The sequence below is a fragment of the Stegastes partitus genome, unplaced genomic scaffold (assembly GCF_000690725.1).
Source record: "Stegastes partitus isolate 25-593 unplaced genomic scaffold, Stegastes_partitus-1.0.2 Scaffold774, whole genome shotgun sequence".
Classification (NCBI taxonomy): domain Eukaryota; kingdom Metazoa; phylum Chordata; class Actinopteri; family Pomacentridae; genus Stegastes; species Stegastes partitus.
This window is the reverse complement of record NW_007578505.1, coordinates 82,525-90,154: the sequence shown is the minus strand read 5'-3', so window position 1 is coordinate 90,154 and position 7,630 is coordinate 82,525.

Here is a 7,630-nt window from a genome sequence, read left to right as displayed (position 1 = left end):
CCTAACCCTAACCCTAACCCTAATCCTAACCCTAACCCTGATCCTAACCCTAACCCGCCCAGAACAGGAGCAAAATGAGAAAAACACGTATAAAATCCTCTGTGTTACATACATACATACATGGACGCAATGTCGGTGATGAAAATGAGCTTGTTTGCAACTGCTAGTCGGCCAATCATCCCTTAGTTATCTGGAAGGTTAATTAGCCACATATTCACCCAGTAATGTAGCTCACAGGCAAATCGAACCAGAATTAATTACGCGAGTCAGAAACTCCATGTGAAGTGTCAGTTATTTAAGGTGCACTGAATGTTATGTAGATTACATTTATTGCACACTTTTAAGGCACACCGTAGCTGTACAAGGTGAATAACAGGAATAGTGTCTGATTAAAATGCCAGATGTGTTTTTTTTTTTTTTTTAAGTTTTGGTTTGTGTTCATTGACTGTATGTGTGATTATGAACATGAAAAAAAAAAACAAAGAGGAAAAATAAATTTAAAGTCGTGAGGAAAGGAGTAGCAGTCAGATGATAGAGGTTTACAGTAGAATAAGAGAATCATAGTTTTATTAAGCATGATTAAGATGTGGTCTGTTTTGAAGGTTGTGTCACCGCTGGTCCTACAGCGGCAGGTTCATCAGGTAACTTCACCTGATCACGACTTCAAATGTTAGACTGACTTTTGGATAATTTCATCATGTTGAGGAAATTATCAGCCAAACATCTAAGCTGAGTATTTACAGATCCCACGGATGTAGCAGGTTGCAGTTGATGTGGCATTAAGCATAATACATGAGTGAACCTATTGTAAAGCAGTTCATCTTTAAATGTGCCGAGCAAATTAAGGAGAAAAAGTTGCAGGCAGAGATCAAGGTCATCTAACAGGCTCGTGAACGAAAGCGTAGCGAAGCAAGCTTTCATATCTTTTGCAGGTATTGTGGCTGCAGCACAAGCTGTCCAAGTTTAACAGACCGGCTCTGTAGTGTTTCTTAGAATAAAGAAAAAAAAGCCAAAGAAAACCAAAGAAATCATCAGATGAGAGAACGATAAATGAAAGGATGCTGTGGTGCCTCGTCGTCTTTACTAGTTAATATTAACTGGGTAGAAAATAATGTTTTTTATTCAATGTGTGACACTGTTTGTTTTTTTGTTTGTTTTTTTTTTAGTTCTTTATTCATATGATTCAGTCATAATTGGATCTTCAAGCATTTTAAAACGTATACTAGTTTCAACCAGATTTTGCAAATTGCAAGTGTTGTTCCCTCACTTGGAGAGAAACGTGGACAACCCAAAACCCAGGGTTGGCCAAACCAGAGAAAGTGCAGGACGGCCTTTTGTACATCCTCCAGTCGGCTTCTTGGTGAAGTTTGGGCTACAAGTCTGTGCTCCAACGTCAAGGCACCCAAGTTATTGGCAACCACAACACTTCCCATAAAAGACAACTGTGGAAGCATTGAGTTCCATTTAAACAACCAAGCAAACACCTTCTGTACACCAGACAGAACAGGCATTTCCTGGTTCCTTCACCACCCCACTAGAACAAGAACAACATATCCTGCAGATAATGAACATGCATGGGTTACCATTAGCTGGTAATGAAGATGTTTACATCGTCTGCATATGCAGACACTGTAAGAGGACACTGGATGTAAAAGAACACTGAGCCAACTTCCCAACCTGCACTGTAATGGATCAAAAGCTCGGCTGTATAGTGGTCTTGAGATAGAACAACCCTGTCTTATCACTCACTCTACAAGGATTTGTCATCTTTGCCCATCTCCAGGTGGCCTCTTGGAAACCTTCAGGCAGGTCTAATGCTTCCTCTATGCCACAGGTTTCTCTGGGATTAGAAAGAAAGTGCTTGTGGCATCCATGTTCACGACACGCGCTCCATCTGCACTATTGGGTTAAACAAATGGGAAAATGTTGGAACTTCACCTTAAAAAATGGGCAGATGTCAGTTTCAGATGCCAAAGATCATTCCTACAAAGTTTCAACAGATTCTCAGATTGTCAAGTAACCATCTTGGCTGAGTTGACATGGAATGACCCGACTGTATCTGACTCCATATCATCTCCATCACGTGATACCTGGTCAGTGGAAGCAGCCAGGACTGAACAGCTTCTGCTTGTGAGGCTGGCTCTGTGCCTCCCCATCTCCAGTTGTCACTGTCAGCCTCTGAAATAGCGCGTATGGTAAACGGTTAATGGTCTGCACTTACATCGTGCTTTTCTACCTTAGTGCTACTCAAAGCGCTTTACAGTGTGTTTCTCATTCACCCATTCACACACATTCATACACCAGTGGTGACAGAGCTGCCATGCAAGGTGCTGCCTGCTGTTGGGAGCAGCTTCAGGTTCAGCGTCTTGCCCAAAGACACTTTGCCAACCTTGCAATTAGAGGATAACTGCTCGACCACCTGAGCCACAGCCGCCCAGAGGCAGGTTGGGCTGCAGGACTGGTCACAGTCCCAACCACTGCTGTTCATGCAGACACAAAAAGCTCCTCTGAAAAAATTCATTGGTCCTGATTACACCATAAAAGCGCCACCACCATGCTTTTCACACAAGGATGCCTCAAGCGTTAGTGTGGGCGAGTCCAGGAATAAAAACGTACCATGCTCCCAAAAACCACCTGACAACACTAAAACTGAGAGACCGTACAGGAACATGCTCACAGACAGATGGAGAACACAGAGGAAAATCCAAAAACAGGGACATAATGATCCAAAACTCTGCTCACACATTTACCACCATCACTCACAAACCTGGCTGGAGTCTATCCCAGCTGACTCAGGGTGAAGGCAGGTTCACCTGGACAGGTAACCAGTCTATCACAGGGCTACACTTAGAGACAGACAACCAAGCACACTCACATTCTTAGAGACAATTTAGAATCACCAATTAACCATTTTTGGACTGTGTGAGGAAGCCGGAGAACCCGGAGAGAACCCACGCTGCACGGGGAGGCGTCCTGACCGGGAAGCTAATTAGCATATTGTCTGAAATATCCTCCTGAATGAGTCGGTGTGCATTAACGTTTGGGTGGAACTGTAAATAAAAGCGGAGTGATCCTTTGAAGTCTTTATTGAATATGTTGTAGAATTCTGTTTTGATGTGCCGTGTGTGTGTTTGTGTGCGGTCTCAGTTGGACACCTGAGTCATAATCCACACTGTACCGTATGCTGGCCAACATTCATTGTGAATGCAGGTTAGTGTGCTTCCTTGTATGCCTCCTTGCAGTGTTATCCCACTCTCTTTCTTCTTGTTCTTTTTTTTCAGCCTTCAGGCAGGACTCTGGCACACTGTTTGCTGATGTGTGTGTGTGTGTGTGTGTGTGTGTGTGTGTGAGCCTTAGTCTTTGGTACTGAGCCAACTTCTGGCTTGTTCACTGTATCCGACTGTGTGCACGTATGAGTGTGTTATCTCTCACCCACCAGCATGAATGTTCCTCCAGCTGACACAGTGTGGTAATAGAGACATTTTATTGTGTGCACACAAACACAAACACACATTTATAGAGACATGGGTCGCACCTTATATAATGAAATGGTTCCTGTTTTTTAATGTAACATATCTGAGTTGTTGCTTCATTATTCCCTTGATGTTGTAAAGGCTAACCCTGATCCTAAAATGGAAATGTCACACCTCAACAGCAAATAAGACTTCAGTGTATTATTTTCCAGATGTCCCTGTTTCTTCAGTGTTTTCTTTATGAAAAAAAAAAACCCAAAAACAAGCAGTTACAGCATAAAAATAGCGTGTCTCAACCTCTATTTGCAGGCTTTAATGAGGAGCTCAGATACGAGCTGTGGTTGGGAGACGCTGTGTTGTATGTTCTTCGTCTGCCCGTCCACTGGGAGCTGTTTTTTTAGTTGTTTTTTTTTCACAGCAGTTTTCTTTTTTGTTGTTGATTTTAGTGGAGAGAAGGCATTGTTGTGCGCTCCCTCCAGATTTCAGCCGAATGTGGTTTTAGTGCTCAGAGTGCCAACTGCTACAAGTACAGAAATATGTCAGCTTTGAGCTTCCAGAGGACACGGGGGACTAAGTGGCCTGCTGTAGCTCACACTTTGATTGGAGTTGGAAGTGTGTCCCTCAAACTTTTAAAACTTTAAAGTGCCATTGCTTGGGCTGGTAATTCCAGCAGGAAATACTCAATGTCCAAAATTAGTTTAAGCACAAAAAGTTTTACTTAATAGACTGAAATAGTACAATACATCTGTAAAAATGCATGCTTTGGGCCCATTTTCTGGAGCACAGATTGCATAAGACTACAGATATTACTCAGCAGTCGCCCCGTTCCACTGAGGTACTTTGTCTACGCGATGAGTCAGAAAAGTTCCAGGACTGGCATCACAAAAGATATTTTTCAAACCCAATCTGCAAACTACAAGTTTTCCCCTTCAGACGGTCAACCAGCGCATCTACAAAGAGATCCTGCAGCGTTTGTTTCGTTCAGTGAAGAGGCAGAGTTGTGACTGCTTCACCACGACGACCTGCTCACAGCGCCCTGAGCATCCCACAGCTCCTGCTGAGAAGAACATCTCTGTGCTGGAGCAACCTCCCTACTCACCCCACCTGGCTCCGTGGGACTTGTTCCTCTTCCCCAAGCTCAAGGGGGTCATCAAGGAGACCCGTTTAGAAGACGTGGACGACATCAACATGGCTGTGACGACGGAGCTGCAGAAGATCCCGGAAGAATCCTTCCAGGAGTGCATGGCGGCGTAAAGAGAAGGCTGGGGAAGGGTGTTAGACTCCAGGAGGATTACTTGGAAGGGGAACACTTGTAGTTTGTACTTTGGATTTGAAATATATCTTTTGTGACACCAGTCCTGGAACTTTTTGACACACTTCCACACCTAAATAGATGTTAGTAAAAAGGCTGATTACGTATCCATCCATCATCTCTACACCTTAATCCTCACCAGGGTCGTGGGGGGCTGGAGCCTATCCCAGCTGACTCAGGGTGAAGGCAGGTTCACCTGGACAGGTAACCAGTCTATCACAGGGCTACACTTAGAGACCTCAGCATGTTTCTGGACTGTGGGAGGAAGCCGGAGCTGAAGGAGGCACGAGTACGCTGACACAAATAGGATTCTGAGGAGATCTCAGACTGAACGTCATGTGATGAATGAATTAGGACAAAAACACAAACCTTCACACTCCTAACAAACAAAACCGACTGTTAGGATTTGCAGGGCTGTTAGCAGCTCATCTACATTTTTCCCTCACATGGTTTCATTTCAATAAATGATCCATTGTTTCAAAATCTCAGAAAAAATTAAAAATTGGAGGAAAACTGAAAACAGGTTTGTGCATCAGTTTGTCTTTTGCTTCTTTGCTCTCCAGTTAATCATGTGACAGGAGACTGATCTGCCGCCAGCGTATGTAAAGCTGGATATGAAGTAGCCCTGTTGGTGCTTCTACTTGTCTTACCGCTGAGTTAACGATGTCTCACAAGATTTGAGTGTTAACAATTAAAATAATGTCACGATTTTAATAATTGATTAATTAATGCTCCGCTGATTCAGCTTTGCACTTTTAGAACACTGTCCGACGAAAGATAGTTTAAGAAGTTAGAGACACTGATGTTATCGTATTTCACACTCTCCTCTGCTGCCTACATTACCCATCATGCCACTGAACCAGCAGCAGGTCGCTCAGAGACTCCTGTTTTGTGCTCGGAGTGGTGAACGTCGCCTGGAGCTTGCAGCAGAAATAAGCAGGCGGTGAAATCACTTCTTTTCTTTCCACACTTTTCAGACTGACATTAAGTCAAAGGACATCACTTAAAGACAATTACCAGCTCCCACTGGAGACACTACGGGCTTTACGCGCATGCCGTGAAGGTCCCAAACACCTGCATGTAAAACCAACAGTTTCCCTTTAAGACTTTGCCGCTGCTTGACTGAACAAAATAAAAGCGCCAGTAAAAGTCAAAGCTCTTTGCTGCCTCCATAATGGCCTTTAAAGCCATCATAATTTTAGTAATGACATTGATAAAACCGTTATTTTATTTCACCACAGCGTTGAGGCCACTAATGCGCACTTTATTTTAGCTGGAACTGTGCTTTCAAAGGTTCATGATTAGCTTGGGGCTAAATCTTCCTTCTTCTTTTTTTTTTTTAATCCAGGAAGGCAGCAATCTCTGATTTGAGCTTCCATTTTTGTAATTCTTTCTTTCGTACGTAGCCAATCAAACGCACGTTAAATTTGACAACTTGTGGTGTTAATGAACGTGTGTTGTGTTTGTCCACCGTTGAAACTCCCCGTGGTGGAGACGTGTTTGATCATAACAGCAGCTTCTGTGCTGTGGGGTGGTGGGGGCTGACACACACCTGATTGGAAGCTCTGCAGGTAAAGTATTATGGGATTTGGATGCCCTTCACGCCTTGATTAAAGCTGGTTTTAAATAAACGCTTCAGCTGGAGCGGTGGCAACTCATGAAGCATCGGCAGCGCGGCGCAGGTCCACGTCCCGGCGGTGTGGCCACAGCGAGCAGCTCACTGCTCACACAAAAGGCTGATGCTAGTTGAGTTTAAGCCAGCTTTTTATGGCTCAGCGCGAAAGTGAAAGCTCCCGGGCATTTTGTCTCCATCCTGCCATCCTCTCATCAGCAGTAAAAGCCCTCCATTTACAGGACACGGAGCTGAGAGGGAATGCAGTGTGCCACAGGGCAGCGGTTACACAGACAGATTACCTGCAAATCCCACCCAGGGGGAACGGAGAGCAGCCACATCAGCAGACTGCACGCACACACACACACACGCACACACACACACACACTGGCACACACACACACACCTGGAGGTAAGACTACGACCACACCAGGCCACGGAGAGCCAAGCCACTTCATTCTTGATGCAGGAGCGAAGCAGGAGGTGCTGACGCGGACTGACTGGCAAAATGTAAAATGTGAGCGGACTAGCAGGGGAGCAGAGAGCCCCTATAAGGTCAGGGAAGTGATGGGAAGTCATAATAATGATTGAGTCAAATGGCAAAGGTCCTACTGTTGGCACTGAACCATCTGCATGCTAAAACCTGCCTGGGAGGGCGACGCATGGTCCTCAGAGAACCATCCCCGACTCCAGGCTCACGTTCAGGCAGCTACAGGTCCTTCTCTTTTTTATTATTATGCAGATGTTATAGACTGAAGTGTAATGGTCCAGAAGACAGATATTTCTGAGATTCTGTCATCATTTCATAAATGGTTGAGCTCAAACAATCATCGAAACTAATTAAGAAAATACAAAAAACAATTTGATGTTTGAAAAGCTCACTGAAAATGTGCAAATTGGCGTTTAGTTAAAAATGAAATGCTGTTATTTGATGGAGATCAAGTCACATGACCACAGTTTGGTAACGAGTCACACCTGTGGGATTATCTAACGATGCAATACGGCTGCAGAGGAAATGATGTGGCCCATAAATAGCTGTTCTGCACACGGTAACTGTGACTTTTATTTGTTTGTAATATTAGTCAAAGTGCATTGTACGGACAGTTCTATGCACAAGCTGGTATATTTGGACCCGTCTAACGTCTGAATCTAGCTCGACAGACTTATAATTAAAGTCTGTCTAATTAGAGACACTTTTTTGGGAAACATGTATTTGAAATGTTTTGTACATCC